Source organism: Chinchilla lanigera, unplaced genomic scaffold (assembly GCF_000276665.1).
Source record: "Chinchilla lanigera isolate Chin_1 unplaced genomic scaffold, ChiLan1.0 scaffold00105, whole genome shotgun sequence".
Lineage (NCBI taxonomy): Eukaryota > Metazoa > Chordata > Mammalia > Rodentia > Chinchillidae > Chinchilla > Chinchilla lanigera.
In genome coordinates, this window is record NW_004955506.1 from 5266037 (window position 1) to 5282681 (window position 16645).

The 16645-nt window shown below is 50.7% G+C and overlaps 1 long non-coding RNA gene across 4 annotated transcripts in view; it reads right to left on the bottom strand.

The window, feature by feature from the left end:
- LOC106146947 overlaps positions 1 to 7151 on the bottom strand; it is a 17943-nt gene extending 10792 nt beyond the window's left edge. Inside the window, exons 1-5 of one of the 4 annotated variants that reach the window (XR_001231599.1) lie at positions 7040 to 7151; positions 6645 to 6727; positions 4383 to 4476; positions 3454 to 3564; positions 3185 to 3269 (exon numbers count right to left, since the gene is read on the bottom strand). This is a non-coding gene — a long non-coding RNA (uncharacterized LOC106146947). The remainder of the gene's footprint in view (positions 1 to 3184; positions 3270 to 3453; positions 3565 to 4382; positions 4477 to 6644; positions 6728 to 7039) is intronic. The other 3 variants (XR_001231601.1, XR_001231600.1, XR_001231598.1) reach the window with 3 other exon arrangements.
- Between the last annotated feature and the right edge of the window lie 9494 nt (positions 7152 to 16645).

A 16645-nucleotide genomic window follows, 5' to 3' on the forward strand; every position in this document is an offset into this window, starting at 1 on the left:
TGCAGTTCAGGCTGGCCTTAAGCTCACTTTGTAGCCCAGGCTGGGCTTGAACTTGCAATGATCCTCCTGCCTCAACCTCCCGAGTGCTGGGATTACAGGCGTGTGCCACCACGCCCGGCCTTTTTTTTTCTTTTTGAGACAGAATTTCACTATGTAGTTTACGCTTTGTGCCCCAGGCTGGCCTCAAACTCATAGCAATCCTCCTGCCTCAGCCTCCCAAGTGCTGGGATTGCAGGCCTGCACCACTACACCCAGCCCCTGAAATTTTCCACTAGGCTCATGTCACAAATCTGACTTAAAAAAGCTAAGACACTGGGATAGCCTGCACAGAGGGTAGACTATGGCTAACTGAGTGAGCCTCTAGCGGAAACTAGCGTTAAAGATCCAAGTCTTCGTTTGGTTAGGAAGGGATTTACTGTTGAAAGAAGTAGCAGTCTTGTGTTGACTCAATACAATAATCGAAGTGTCTTACTGGCGGTGGCTGTGGTCTGACAGCATTGCATAACCATTACATAACCGTCCACAGCTGACAGTCTGGAGACAAGTGACCTTCCAACGACTTACTCAGATGGACTTTAATTACATTTACAATAACAGAACTAGTTTCCTGCTGTAGCTGCATAATTGATCTAGAAAGAAAGGGGCTGGGGATTTAGCTCAGTGGCACAGAGCCTGCCTGGCAAGTGAAAGGTCGTGAGTTCGATTCCTGGTACCAGAGAAAAACCAAAAAAAAAACAAAACAAAACAAAACAAAGAAAACACAAGTAACTGTTCTATGTGAACCATGTGAAGCCCAAACAGGCTTCCACTTGTAAAGCTCATAGAAGAACGCACTGTTTATAGTCTTCCTGTTGGCAATTTAAATAACGGCTTAGATGAAACAAATCTATTCTTTGCTGACAAATGAAACATGTACAGGCTTCCTATCCTTGGGGCTGCCATAGAGGTAGAAATGGGCAAAATGACAAGACAGGGCCGGAGCTCTGCGATGGAGACCGAGTCTCTGTGGCTTCACGGACACAGTAAAGGCAGAGGCTGTGACGTGGCATCAGCTGTCCCAGGACCCCTCCCTGTCACACGCACAAGCCACTTTCCACGTCCTGCATCTCATGGGTCAGGAAGGAGCTCCTACAGCTGCCAAGAGAAAGGGTGTCCCCCACGTAGGACCTGGGGCCTGCTCAATGGGCTTGGGGTGCCCCCACTTTCCTCTACCCGTAAGTCCCTACCACCACCCCCGGCAGCCCCCAAAATCCTTTGTGTGGGTGGCCCAGTGTACAGGCTGCCTGCACGCAGGGCTCTTCCTCTCCTTCTCGTTTCCTGACCTTGGGATTCTGCTAAAGGTCACCTCCCTGGGTGGTTTGCTAGTCACACTAATACTGCAAATTCCATTGCCCACTCTTCCTAGCCTACTTGCTTTCTTTACCTCTATATTCTGACTTATTTTGCATCTTCCCTGTGCTGGAACAGTAGTTCCTTGAGGGCAGCCAGTTCATCTATTTTGCTCAGGCTGTCATCTAAAGCAGCCAGCAGTAAGTGCTCCATTAAACATTTGCTTACTCCACCAGACAGCTGTTCGCCTGGCTCGGAAGACATACAGTACTTACTTTTTTGCCTATTCCACAGCACTTTCCTAGTGAAAACCGTTAGCATTCTAAACCACAGTGGTTCTGCATGAACTTTGTTCGGTCTTGACATGCACCTTTCAGTTTCAGGTAGGAGCACTGTTCTTTGCCAGATACTTTTAAACCCTTAACCCACCAGGTGGGACTTCACATACTGCTGTGTATGGCCCTGGATTCCTCAGCAGGAAAACCCTCTGGGTGATTCACCGGCCAGCTGGCACTGGGAGTGGCTCTGCACGGAGATGAATTAGAGTGTGTCCTCCCCAAATGCACGTGCCCAGGCTGCCTCCGGCTGCTTCATGACCTGGTAAGCACTTCCCAGGAACTCAGCACAACTGGGACCCGCTGACAGATTCCTCGGCAAGAGCCCCACCCTGCTGATGAATCTTCCGCATAACTTTCTGCTGAAAAACCGTCTTGAAAAAAAATTTTTTTAAGCAAAAAAATCAAACCCACACTGTGCAGCAAGTTACCGAAGAGCCATCTGGTGTAGGATTACACCCTCTAGTGGACAAAGAGAGAAGTTCAAACTCCTGACTTGGAACCTTTCTGTAGCTGCGCTTTTGTACTTTGTGATACATGCCTTGGGTGCCCCATGGTGATCTTTAACCTTTAAAAGCACCCCCAGATTTCATGATCCATTCTTACCACTGCAGATTTATTCCCTTGTGAAGATGGGATGTCCACCCACTTCCACCCGCTTACCAACCCGGAGGAACAACTTCATAGCTGGGATCAGTCCCAACCTGGCCCTCAGAGGTCTAGTCCAGAAACACCAATAGTTCTTCTCAGTAGCACATCTCAACCTTTAGGTGATTTAAGCAATTAGCACATGTTCTTCCTCTAGTCAGGTGGGCAGAGGCCGTGGGTACCTGCTGCAGGGAAAACCCAGCAGCCTGCAGCAGCTCAGCACAGCGACCAGCCCTGGTGGCTCATGGGAACTTTCCTGCTGACAACAGCACAATAGTGCCCATGAAGACCCCAGGACTCTCCCAAATGACAGCACCCAGAGAATCTCACAGCCACAAACACTGAAAGCCATGCCAAGAGCATGTCTGGAGCACCTGCGGAGCCAGGCCCCATCCTGAGCACTTTGAGGGATCTGCTCACCACACCCTCAGAAGCACCCCTCCTGGGAGTCACCTGCACTGTCACCCTCCCCACTTAACCGCATCAAGGCCCAAACAGGGAAGTGACTTACCAGTCTCACAGCAGGTGGGTCTTGGGGATGTTTTTTATTTTGTACCAGGAATCAAACTCAGGACCTTGTGCTTGCCAGGCAGGCGCTTATGCCACTGAGCTATTATCTCCGACCAGGGGCATGGATTTAAAACCCATGTGGAAATTGTAGGTGCTTATGGGTTACACAATTTAAAACAGCCTCCAGCAGGTCAGCACTCAAAAGCACGTGATTAGGACCTAAACCCAGACAGGCCCTCTGTAACCCGTGCTGAGCCCCTCTGTGCCATCTGAACACAAGCGCTGCTATGCTCGGAAGCCTCCTAGGGGCCAGGCCTCCCCTCTACAAAGGTCCCTGAGCTGCGGGCCAACCGTTAACCTACCTAAGTGTCCTTGCCTGGGGCAGAGTCAGGCTAGATGAGATGCAGCTGGGAGATGCCATACAGCCAAGAGGCTGAGCGGACACACCTAGAAAGGGGAATGCAAGGGAGGACCGGCAGGTACTGCACCCAGCAAGGCCGGACACCCAAGGCAGCCTTTCCGCCCCACTGTCACGGATGGCATCAAGTGGTTGTGAAGTCTGCACTACGGGCAGAGCCAGAAACAAGACAGCCAAGACCCAGGCTGGCGGAGGCACGTCTGCTTTACTCACCTAAGTGACCAAGAGTGCTGATGCCAAGTGTCCGCAATCATGGTCACAACAGCGTTCCCTCAGATGTGTGTGAAACGGGGTGTGGAAGTGGTCCTGCTCCTGCTGAGGCCCCTGGGCCAGGGGTGGAGAGGGACTAAGTTACAGGGACGGCGCTGAGGCAGCACGAAGACGACCGGCACCAAAGAGCCATTGCCCTAAAGTCCCAAAGGGAGGGAGTAGCTTATCCCTGCAGCAGGCAAGGCTGGCGGTCACCTGGTGACACTGGGCCACGGGCCAGCAAGCTGAAGCAAGAGGCCCGTGTGGAGTTAGAAATGCACTCGAGGAAGCAGGGCAGCTTCCAGTACCCACGCTGCAGCACAGGGGGACCAGGTTCAAGAGGAATCGTCCCTTCCTGGCAGCTGCTAGCCAAAGGGACACATTAATACCACCCCGAAGCATGGGGGCCACCCCCTTTTCGGGGGTCCCAGGGACCTCGGCCATCTATCCGTGTGCAACGCCATCTCCCAACAGCTCTTGAGGACAGAGTGCCTCCAGGGCCCATACTGCGGGATGTGTGGGTGGCTAAGTCACTCTCCAAAGCAGCTGGAAACAGTGCCACTGTGTGTGTATCCCAGCAGTGGAGGCCACACACACACACACAGCCACAGGGCTTAGGAACCAAAGTGAACAAACCTTGGGGTTGGACTCCATTTATTTATATGCATTTAACACAGCCTCCAGAAAGCCAACACTCAAAAGCACATGGTGAAGAATTAAACTAAGCCAGGCGCAGTGGTGCACACTGTAATCTTAGCACTTTGGATGCTGAGACAAGAGGATCGCTGTGGGTCTAATGCCAGCCTGGGCCACATGAGTTTAAAGCGAGCCTGGACTACACAGTGAGACACTGTCTCAAGGAAAGAAGGAAAGAAACCAACCAAATAACCAACCTGGAAGGCCCTAAGCCAAAACAGTGACACAGAACCAGCAGAAATGAAACCAGATTTTCATGGAGCACACATATAAATCTTCCAGGAAACTGACCTGCAAAGAAAGTACACTTCATCAGTTTTTATCCTACTTTACCAAGTCTGATCATTTAAAGCTGTTAGCACCAGGAAACACTCTCCCAAGCTGGAAATCCGCCTTTCAGCCAGACTGTGACGTGGAAGGCGGCTCCCACTGAAAATGCTCCTTCTTGTCATTTCACAGAACTTACTGATGCCTCCCTTGATGGATTCTAGTTCCCAACATCAGGTACCTTCTGCCCTTCTGTGACACTGGGGACAGAACCCAGGCCTCTGTGCTTGCTTTGCCATTAAGCAATTCCCAGTATTTTTCAAAATTTAATTTGAGACAGGGTGTTGCTAATTGGCCTAGGCTGGCCTCGAACCTGTGATTCTCCTGCCTCAACCTACTGAGTAGCTGGAATTAAGAGGCCAGTACCACTGTACCTGTACACACTTTTCCTTTTTGGTGCTGGTGATCGAACCCAGGGCCTTGCCTATACTGACCACAGGCTTTCCCATCGAGCTACATCCCAGTGAGGACCATACTATTTCTGCATCCCTCCTAAGGCGTCTGACATGGAATGTGGTCACTGCAGGTAGTGAAATTTGCTGAGGCTATGACGTCCTCGATCCGTGTGCTGACAACGAAATGGGAAGCCAGGAAAAGGAATGCTGCTTCACGAAGCAGGTTATACTAAGCCAAGAAAATACTGGAAATTCCACAAAAAGTTAGTAAGGAAAAATAGTAATTAGGATTCTCTCTCTTTTTTTTTTTTTTTTTTGGTTTTTCTCCAGTACCGGGAACCGAACTCACGACCTTGCGCTTGCCAGGCAGGCGCTTTTGCCGCTGAGCTAAATCCCCAGCCCCCAATTAGGATTCTCTTGGAACTGGAAACTGTCTCTGCCTGTGTTTACAAAGGGACAAGGTGTGGGAGGGGGGCAGCTACTTCTTCCAATGTGTGCCAGACCTGCACTGCCTCACCCAGAGGCCACTAGCCATGTAAGGCTACTTACATTTAAGTTAAAATTTAAAAACTCAGCTGGGTGTGGTGGTGCATGCCTTTAATACCAGCACTCAGGAGGCTGAGGCAGGAGGATCACTTCGAGTTCAAGACCAGCCTGGGCTACAAAGTGAGCTCAAGACCAGCCTGAACTGCATAGCAAGACCGTCTCAAAACAAACAAACAAAACCTCAGGCCCTCAGTCATACCAGACATGCTGCAAATGCTCAAAAGCCACTTGGGGCTGCTCCACAGCCCATTTGCACCAACACAGAAAGTTCTGTTGCACAGCACCCTTCTATCACAGTGGCCTGAAATCAGTTATGCACAAAACCCATAATGGGAGCCGGGTGTGGTGGTGCATGCCTGTAATCCCAGCACCCTGGAGATGGAGGCAGAGGGAGGAGGATTGCTGCAAGTTTTAGGCCAGCCTGGGCTAGCAATATCCTGTCTCAAACCCCCACTCCCCCCAAAAAACAAATGAAAAAAAACCCACCCCCCACTACTCTCCAGCTTGCCTTCTGGGCTATAGTGGTTTCCTTCAATTCCTCCACAAGCTACACTTGGCATGCCACAGGGTCATTGCACATGCCATCTCCTGTCTTCCCAGCGAACTCCTACTCATCCATCAGAGTCCAGCTCGAGCATCTCCTCCTCAGCAAAGCTTTCTAGTTTCCACCAGGCTCTTTGTGACATACATCTTTATAGGACTGTGCCTTCCTTCAGAGCATTCAGCTCGGCCTGAATTACATCCTTTTAAGTGTGATCATTTAACCTTGTCTCCCCAACTGGACTATTGTTAAGAGCAAGAGCTGTGACTATTTTATCTCTATACCCCTAATACTTGGTATGATACCTGACCAAAGAATACCAATAAACATTTAAAGGAAACAAACGACATCAATACCGTCCACGGAATTTTGAAAACTATTTGTTTGTTCTCTGATTCAAAATGTTTTTCTCCTCTCAGGGAAGAGCCTGTTTGCAGTATCATACATGATCATCAAACTGCTGCTAGAATGTTCACACCTGTAACTGCAAATTCAAAACCCAGGGAAGACCTGCCCTGGGAATTTACTTTAGGTCAGGGTGGGGCTGCCCGGTATGAGGCCGCACCCAGCACTGGGCGGGTTCAGCAACACAGGAGCCTTTCCCCAGACCATCCACCCACTTTAGGGCACCGACTCCAAGCTGGACGTACCCGGGCCATCGGAACTCGGGGCACTTGCGGGAGGACTCATCCATCTGCTGCAGGCTGGGTATTTCTCACTTCCTGGAGGAACCCTGGGGAAAAGAGTAATAAAACGTGCTTTAAGACAGTTTTATTCGTGGCTTGCACCGGCCAGAAGACCCAGGCAAAGCCAGGGCCGCGGAGGGCTTCTCCGCGGGCCCCGCGCCGCCCCACAATCCCTCAGGCCGACGTCGCCTGCGGCGCGCGGCCCAATTCCTGAGTCTCCCGGCCGATCCCAGTTGCTAAGGGAGGAGCCCGCGAAATTCCGGTCCCGCCGCAGGGCACCGGTCTCCGGGGGGAACGTGGGTCTGTGTCCCACGCGACCGCCTAGAGCCGGTCACAGCTGAACCCTCCGCCAGAGCCACCTCGATCGCCCTGCGGGGCAGGGTCGGCGACTTGCAGGAGGCGACAGCAGGTTCCCGTCCCGACCCTTTGGACCACGTGTCGGGACGCACACCACCCCCTCTCTTAAAAGGCACTTCCTACCGGAAGTGGCGACTTACCATCGAGACAGCAGCTAGAGGGGCCCTCTCTTAGAACGTGGGTCATCCAAGGCCATCTTAAAGGGGCCGCGGCAGGCGAGCTAGGGTGATAGGAAACGGAAGTTCCAGCTAGTGGGGAGGACCTTCGAGGATAAGGGACATCCTATTTCTTTTCTTCTTTTCTTCTTTCGTTCTTTCTTTTCTTGCGGGGCAGGATCGAACCCATGGCCTTTGCACTAATCTACATCCCCAGCACCCCCACCCCCACAGGGTCTCACTAAGTGGCTAAATTGCCCGGGTTGGGCTTGAATTTCAAGATCCTCCTGCCTCAGCCTCCCGAATGCTGAGACTACAGGCCTGTGTCACCACGCCTGGCTCTGCTGTACTACAGTTTGCCGCTTGGCGTAGAGGACGGACAGTTCCCAAAGTCAGCTGGGGTGAGGCTACCGGAAGCCGGGAAGGTGTCGTGGGCAGGCGACGTTAGACCCTGCTACTGTGCGGCCCTCGCCTGCCCCCTGGTGGTGGCTCTGGGTGGTGGCACTGATCGCAGGTCGGGTCGAAAACAAAGGCTCCTTTGATTGGGTTTCTTTCCTCGTCCTCGTTGTGAGCCGCTGAATAGTCCAAACGACTGCTTTTCCTCTTTCTACATTTCTACTTCATCAGATGGCATCCCGCCGAGTTAAGTACGCGTGGAGAGGCGTGTGAGAAGAGCTCACACACGCATACACACGTGCACGCGCAACCAATAGCCCCTGCTGGCTGTTCTGCACACTTCTCCACGGCCGGAGAAAACACCTGACGCGCCTGTGGCCCTGTGTGTAGTTTCTGCTCTTACTCGACACTCGAGGCTCTCCAGGGCCGGGCCCCACCTGCCTTGTTCCTCTGAGGGCCTGTGATGTCACCTCCGGCCCCGTGCGGACCCCATTCTGGCCATCTGGTCCCAATCGCGCATCTTCTCTCTTCAGTAGAGACCATGTCCTTGCAGTCCAGGTGTGGTGATGGTCAATTTGCTGTCGTTCTTTTGTTGTTTTTTTTTGTTTTGTTTTGTTTTGTTGGTCTTTTTGAGGCAGGGTCTCGCTGTGCAATTCAGGCTGGCCTCGAACTCACTTTGTAGCCCAGGCTGGCCTCGAACTCGCCGCTATCTTCCTACTTCAGCCTCCCGAGTGCTGGGATTACAGGTGTGCGCCACCACGCCTGGCTTGCATTTTAAAAAAAAATTTGTTTTGTTTTTTGAGACAGGGTCTCACTATATAGTCCACCCTGGCCTTGAACTTATGGCAATCGTCCTGCCTCAGTCTAGAGTGCTGGGGTTACACCCAGTTCTCTGTTCTTTTTTTTTTTTTTTTTTCTGGTATCAGGAATCGAACTCACGATCTCACACTTGCCAGGCAGGCGCTGTGCGCTGTGCCGCTGAACTAAATCCCCAGCCCCTCTCTGTTGTTCTTATCTGACATTTCCTTTGCCACCTAGGGTGATTTGTTACACATCTCGCTTATTAATTTTTATTTTTTCCAGTACTGGGGATGGAACCCAGGGTCTCCCACATGCTAGGCCAGTGCTCTACCTCTGATACATCCTTAGCCCTTTTGAAATTTTATTCTGAGACAGTCTTGCTAAATTGCCTAGACTGGGCTCAAACTTGTGATCCTCTTGCCTCAGCCTCCTGAACAGCTGGGATTATAGGTGTGCAGTGGTGCACGGCTCTGTTGTGCAACTTTCCATGAGCATTTCTGGTCTCTTGTTGAGTGGCACTGTCCTCTCTAAACACAGGGCATTGTGACCATCCACAGCCTTGTTGGGAAAATGAGCTTTGCAGTAAGAGCTTTGCCCCACACCCGGTGGTACCCCAGGAGAATCCCCAGAACTGGGGAAGTGTTGGAGGCGTCAAAAAGCCCCACTGCTCATCTTCAGCCAGATTCTTTTTTTTTTTTTTTTGGTACCAGGAATAAAACTCAGGACCTTGCACTTTCCAGGTAGGCGCTTGTGCTGCTGAACTCTATCGCTTGCCACTCAGCCAGATTCTTGCTAAGCTGCAGATCCTGGCAGCTTGTCCTGGCATTGTGGCCAGAGAGAGTGTAGTGTGAAAGCCCTTGGAGGAGATCTGGCATGTGTCCCCTGCGGGGTCGGGGTACCCGAGCAGAGTCTGGTGCGTGCTGGCATCGGCAGAGCCCCACAGCAAGAGGTTTATTAGTTGTCCTTGTCTGCAAGGTCGGGAGGGACAGAGGTACCAGTTTTATAGCTCCGGGAAGAAAAAAAGCTGTTGCTGTATTGGGTGGATACTGAGCACCCAAAGGTGTCTGCACCCCAATCCTTGGGGCCTGTGGATGCACCACTTCTGCAGGAAAGGGTTTTGCAGATGTGGTGATGTTAAGGGCAGTGAGGTGCGAGATGACCCTGGATCATCCAGGTAGGCTGGGGACCCTGGCCATCACAGGGTCTTAGGAGAGAGAGAGTCAGGGACAGAGAGGTGAGGAGTGAAACAGAGAGAGAGGCAGCAGTTTGGAGATGCCACACCCTGGCTTTGAAGCTGGAGAACAGGCCACAAGCTGGGGGCTGCAGGTGGCTTCTAGGTGCTAGAAAATAAATAAAACAGATTTTTTTTTTTTTTGTAAACCTGGAACTTCTGGAAGGAACCCGCCCTGCCAGCACCTTGGTTTGTCACACCCAGATGCAGGGGTTGGCAAATGTAGCTTCTTATTTACGTATTTATTTATCGCAGTACTGGGGGTCAGCCCCTGAGCCTCCTGCGTGCTAGGCCAGGGCTCTACCACTGAGCTGCACCCCAACACAAGCGTGGCCTTTTAACTGTGTGTCTAGGGTCACCCCCCAAATGCTGCAGAGGAGTTTCAGCAGGGGAGTTTCAAACCATCCCAAGATGGGGCCATTGCAATTCCAGAGAAAGGAGCACCAAGCTGGGCATGGTGGCTCAGGCCTGTAATCCCAGCACTCGGGAAGCGGAAGCAGGAGGACTGTTGTGAGTTCGAGGCCAGCCTGGGCTACAAAGTGAGCTCAAGGCCAGCCTGAATTGCATAGCAAGACCCTGTCTCAAAAAGACAAAAAAATAAATAAATAAATAAAATAAAAGAAAGGTGCACCAAATGCCAGGGTGATGTGTGCGTGGCATTTATTAGGGGACTTACGCAGTGAGGTCCATCCAGGCACGCACAAGACAGAGGGCTGGGACTCGGAGTTTGAGTTTAAGGAGTCTGGCTCGGGGCCAGGGCTGGTTTCTGCATGGTTAGCAGTCTGGATGACCTTTCAGTGTTTCAGTCAACAGCCTGCGCAGGGCCCTAACTCAGGTTTAAACCTACAGGGACCCATGCAGCTGGCCTGTCACAGAGTGGTCTAGCACCTCTGAGTTTCTTGGTCAGGACACAGAAACAAAGCTGGGGACCTGGTTTTGTGGGTGTCCTTGTATCCAGGAAGGGGGAGTGGCTGTGGAGATGACTGTGTCTCTGGGACAGATGCAGCGCCCTGGCGTTCAGAGGGTTGGAGGCCGAGGCCTGGATGGCAGCCACCGAAGGGCACTGTGTGTCTTCGTGTCCCTTTTCCTTTCAAAGTTCTGTCACTCTGAGCTCTCACACCTGGGGCGGGTGCTCTGCAGGGCAGGCATGACCAACCGATCCACAGGACCCTCCACCCTGATCACAGACCCACCGTGCTGCGGCACATCTTATACACGTCCTGTGAGCAGGAGCAGCCGGCCCCAGGGTGGTTGGAGTACTGCTTAGGCGCCAGCAGAGTGCTTTCCCTCATCTTAATGAAATTCTCATCCCTGTTAGCTGAGTAGGTCTGAGTGGCCCAGGAGGCCCCTGGCAAAGCCCTGTCACCCTCTGAGTGGCTCTGAGTGTCTTGCTTTTGCTGAGGAGCCAATAAGTCCTGCATTCTTGAGATATAAAGGGAGGGAGGGAGGGAGGGAGGGAAGGAAGTTGATGTCACCTCCCGTTAGCAAGGTGCCTGGCCTTGTGCTCCTTCCTTTTGTGCTCTTGACCTTGCTTTCCTTTTGAAGGAGCCCTAGGAACTAGGTGTCACTGTGCTTGGGTTTTACAGGTTCAGAAAAACTTCAGTGATTTGCTTGAGGTCCCCACAAACAAAAAACGGTAAGGATTTTAAACTCCCGGCTCCCCGACTGCCACCATGGTCTGCTGGACTCAGTGATACCATTAAGGTCATCACAGAGGCCAAATCCAACTCAGCCGTTGCTTCCTATTCCCTCACCCGCATCTCTCCACCACTTCCTTCCCAGCTTCTGGCTCATCAAGTCTCTTGGGATTTTGGCAGCCAGGAAAACGGGCCGCTTCCGGTCATGGTCCAAACCACCTCCTGTCTGCTGAGTCCTGTCTGAGGAGACCACTTCCCTGGGGCTGATCTGGGGGAGGCCTGGGGAGGGGCTGCCCAGGCTGAGTCACATCTGCAGCTGAGGACAGACATGGTCCGTTCCACTTCCTGTAGAAGGACCCCGCTTGGAGGGCAGCACATACAGCAGCCCAGAGCCCACCCACATTGGGTTACAAGCTGCCGGCTGGCAGCTGGCTCATTACTAGTAAAGCTGTTTATTTAGCTGGGCTCTTTAGGAGGCCTCTAATTACTGTCACTCTGCGGGACAGCCCAGATCCTATTTTCTGAGGACAACAGCCTTCTCATCTGTCGCCCTCAAACTGTGGGTTCATCCTTTTAAAAGATGCCAGAGGACCAGGGGCCTTTGGAAGGGGAGGTGTCCTGGCCGCCCGTGTCAGGCACTTCTAGGAACTAGTAGGGAAGTTTCAGGAGGCCTGGAGGCTGCAGTACGCGCTGCTAAGGCATGAAGGGGGTGGAGACAGGAGGAGGAGGTGCGGGGAACAGGGAGCAGGGGGGCGGCAGCCAGCCGTAGCTCCGCTTGCTTGTTGCTATGGCTTGGATTGGCTTGTACCTAAAGGTCCAATTGCTGGAAGTCGGTGTGCCAGTGTTGGAAGGTGGTGGCGCCTTTAAGAGGCAATGCCTGGTGGAAGGTGTTTGGGACCCAGGTGGCACTGCCCTTGGCCTTGGGAGGGATCGATTCAGTTCTCACAGGCCCCGGGTTAGTTCCCGCGAGGACGGGTTGTCACAAGGGAGCCTGGCCTCTCCCTGAGGCCCTCTTCCACCCGTGCCTGCTGTTCACTCTTGCACGTGCTCCTGCCTTGGTGGTGCCGTTGGCCACGAGGCCCTCACCAGAGCCAAGCGGATGTTAGCACCACGCTCCCGAACCTCTGGAACTGGGCTTTTCCTTATGAGTTACCCAGGCCCAAGTAGTTTTGATTAGCAGTGGAAAGTGAGCTAATACACAGTCCTCAGAGCTAATTACTGGGAACTTGAAAAGATAATGAAGCCAGGACCCGCACACAGAAATTCTGGTTTTCTGGGCCTGGGGGCCGGCTTGGAGCGGGAACAGTGGAGGCTCCCTGGCTGACTGTGGGTCAGAGGAGAGGCGTCCTAGACGGTCCTGCAGGTGTGAACAGACGGGGATAGCTCCTGCCCCGAGAGGTTGCCCAAGGCCCCAGGCACAGGGGCTGGGGTTCAGGGTTGCTTGTTTCTATGGGAGTCTGGACCTCTGATGGTCTCTCTCTTGGCTAAGCTATTTTGACAGCTCAGGGGAGAAATTCAGTAGTACAAGACTGAAATAATTCTTGTCCATAACAATGCAAATAGATTCTTCTCCACAGAGATGCAATTGGTTTCTGTCCTCCAGACGTGGTGGCATTAAACATGACATTCTGTGGCTCTGTAGGACACTGAGCAGGTGTGTCCTATTGGCAAATGCACTGTAGCATTCCTTGTCTTTTTTTCTTTTTGAGACAGGCCTTTCTATGCAGTTCAGGCTGGCCTTGAGCTCACTTTGGAGCGCAGGCTGGTCTCGAACTCGCAACGATCCTCCTGCCTCAGCCTCCTGCTTGCTGGGATTATAGGCATGCTCCACCAGGCCTGGCTGGGACTGTAGCATTCCTGATTGTTGACGTATTGCTGATTTGCAAATTCTCCTTTGAACATCTTACTGAAGCCAGGTGTGATAGTGTGCACCTATAATCTCAGCACTCAGAAGGCAGAGGCAGGGCAGTTGTCATGAGTTTGAGGTCAGCCTTGGGTACGTAGTGAGTTCAAGGCCAGCCTGAGTTACATGGCAAGATCCTGTCTCAAAACAACCACAAAACTGATCAGTTCCCTCATTAATTAACAAGTTGAAAAAAATCATCTACACGTGTTCATTTTATTTTGTTTTTACATTTTGTGGGGCTGAGGATGGAACCCCGAGTCCTGAGCACATTAAGCACGTGTGCTCTACCACTGAGTCCCGCCCCCAGCCTCTTAGGTTCATTTTATATTTGAGAGTAATGTTTTCAATTTTCAGTTGAGGGGATGGGGATTTAGCTTAGCAGCACAGCGCCTGCCCAGCAAGCGCAAGGTCGTGAGTTCGATTCCTGGTACTGGAAGAAAAACAAACAAAAAGAACAAAACAAAACAAAATTTTTTTCAGTTGAAAATTATGAGCTAGGGAGAGCAGGGTGCTCTCCTCCAGCCCTGGGCACTGACCCTGTCCACCATGGTTCTGTCACTGCCTCCATGTTATATTCAGGACTGCCCAGGGCAGCACTCAACTGCCAGCTTGGTCTGGCCACGTCTGTGTCCTGCACCTGGTACGGTGTTGGCGGGTACAGGACAGGTACTGGAGCAGTGTTTCTGAGGAGTCTTTAGAGTCACCTGTACACCACCTGGGTCCACACGCTCCGCACCCTACCCACGGCTAAAGCGAAGACTCAGGCATAATAACATTTCAAAGAGTTTGTCGGAAGGAACACTGAGCTATGGATCTGGCAGTACCAAACTGCAGGTGGGTCAGGGCTTCGACAAGGGTGCCTGGGGGAAATCTCATAAGGTGCCTGGCGAAGCCAGAGGAAGAAAACGTTTGATTGGTTAAAGTGCTACAGTAGCTAGGAACGGTTTCTGATTGGTTAAGCTTAAGTTCTATCATTCCAGTGGGTTGAATTCAGTTTGCCTACTTAGGAACCAAAGGTTCTGGAGCCATCAAATGGCTTCCAAATTCACTTCTTAAACATCACGCAAGAGGTGGGCATGGTGGCTCACAGCTGTAATCCAAGCAGTCAGGAGGCTGAGGCAGGAGGATCACTGTGAGCTCAAGACCAGTTTGGGCTACTTAGAGAGTTCAGGGCCAGCCTGGACCACATAGTGAGACCTTGTCTCAACAACAACAATGTTCAACTGTCTTGAGGCCAAAACCACCATGACTTGTTCCAAAGTGTCTGCTCCAAAGCTCCTCTACCCTGCTACACAGCTGCGTTCTTTTTCTTCCTCTTGTTTTCTTTCCTTTCAAAAACGTGAGCAGTTTTCTTGGTCTCTTTATGGCGCACTTTCCTTTCCATGCTGAAGGATTACTTGGTGGTGGGAACGGCAACCAATCCAAGGGCTCTGTGTGTTGTTAGGATGGAGCGGTGACCACGGGGTGGACCCTGTCGGTCTGGTCTGCGCTGGCCCAAAAGCCAGGCACAGTCCTCCTGATCTTGCCCTGTAAAGCCGGGGCTGCGGGCCCCCAGGGCAAGGTGACAGCACCCACCTGCTAATCTGGCATTGCCCGTGGATCCTATTATTCTGCATCTTCAAATGTTTTAGCCTTTCACTTTACTTTATGAATTTTATCATCACTTTGTCAAGTTTCATGAAAAGTTCTATTGGAGGTTTTTTTTTGGTCTTTTAGAGACAGAGTCTCATTATGTTCAGGCTGGTTTTGAACTCACTTTGTAGCCCTTGCTGGCCTTGAACTCAAAATGAGCCTCCTGCCTCAGCCTCCCGAGTGCTGGGATTATAGGCATGTGCTGCCATATCTGGCTCTAATGGAGTTTTGATTGGAACTGCATTGCATATTTATATGACTTTGGGGAAAATGACATTTATTTATCTTAAGTGTCCCTTCCTATGCATAAATATGGAGTCTCTCTCTCTATTCATTTATGCCTTTCAAAAAGCTGTTTCATGCCAAGTGTGGTGGCACATGCCTGTAATTCCAGCATTTTGGAGACTGAGGCAGGAGGATCTCTGCAAATTTGATGCCAGCCATCCAGCCATAGTGAGTTGATGGTGAGACCCTGTCTCTAAAAAAAAAAAAAAAAAAAAAAAAAAAAAGGCTCTTTCATGTTCTTTGGCATATCTTCTGCAAATTTTATTGCAAATACTTAATTTCTTTTTTTTTTTTGCAAGTACTTAATTTCAACTCATTATTATTAATATGATTTTAAACCTGGCATGGTGGCCAATGCTTATAATCCCAACACTCTAAGAAGGTGAAGCAGGAGGATCGCCTAGCTTGGCAACTTAGTGATTTAGCAAGACTGTCTCAAAGGAAAAAAATGTGGAAAGGCTGCGGATGTAGCTCAGTGTGGAGGCCCTGAGCTCAATCCCCTGTACTGGAAAAACAAGCAAACAAACAAATCATGGGAACTGATTTTTTGAATTGAGGTTTCCACTAGTTCGCTGGGTTATTGTTTGTATCCAGTCCAGGTGCTCCTCAGCCTATGATGGGACTGCATCTTCATAAAGCCATTGTAAGTAAAATATGTTATAAACCAAATGTGCATTTAGTGCATTTGAGCCCAAGGAACATCGCCCCTCAGCCAAACCTCATGGGTAGAGTGGAGCCGCCTTTGTTCTCAGAGGGCTCGCCATGCTGAGCTCACCGCTGAGGCCCAGCCCTGGAAAGTGACTAGTAGGAACAGATTGTAGTGCAAAACCAGAAGTGTTTTCTTCCAAATGCACATGGCTTTTGCACCATCATAAAATCATTGCAGTACCGTAAGTCAAACTGTCATCTGCCAGGGACCACCTGTATTTTGTATATTTGCTCTGTTGATTATTACTAATAAGGAGGAACCACTGACTTTTTAAACATTTGTTGGGGTTAAGATAGGCTCACTATTAGCCCAGGCTGGCCTGGAACTCGAGGTGATCCTCCTGCCTCAGCCTCCTGAGTGCTGGGATCACAGGCATACACCACCACACCCAGCTTTATTGTAGGTCCTGTTTATCAGAAAATTCCTTTCAAATTTAAGTTTCGTGGTTTGTTTGTTTGTTTTGGTTTTGGTGGTTCTGGGGATCAAACCCAAGGCCTCTTTTTTTTCTTTTTTGTCTTTTTGAGACAGAGTCTTGCTATGCAGTTCAAGCTGGCCTTGAGCTCTCTTTGTAGCCCAGGTTGGTCTTGAACTCTCTCTTTCTTTTTTTTTTTTTATTTTAAAGAATAAAAGAAGGATAACATAATAATAGGGGGGACTTAGCAAATTACAGACAAAATGGTAGGAAATTACCAATGGTTCTCGTTTTACGTATTATTATCTACAAAATAGTTTCTCAGGAAAACAAATAGACAAATAATAGTAAGTTAAAGACAAAAGAGGTAGGAGATTATCAAGAGTTGTTGTGCTATACTTTGGTATCTTCAAAGTGGCTTCTAAAGAAAATAAATAGAGCTAT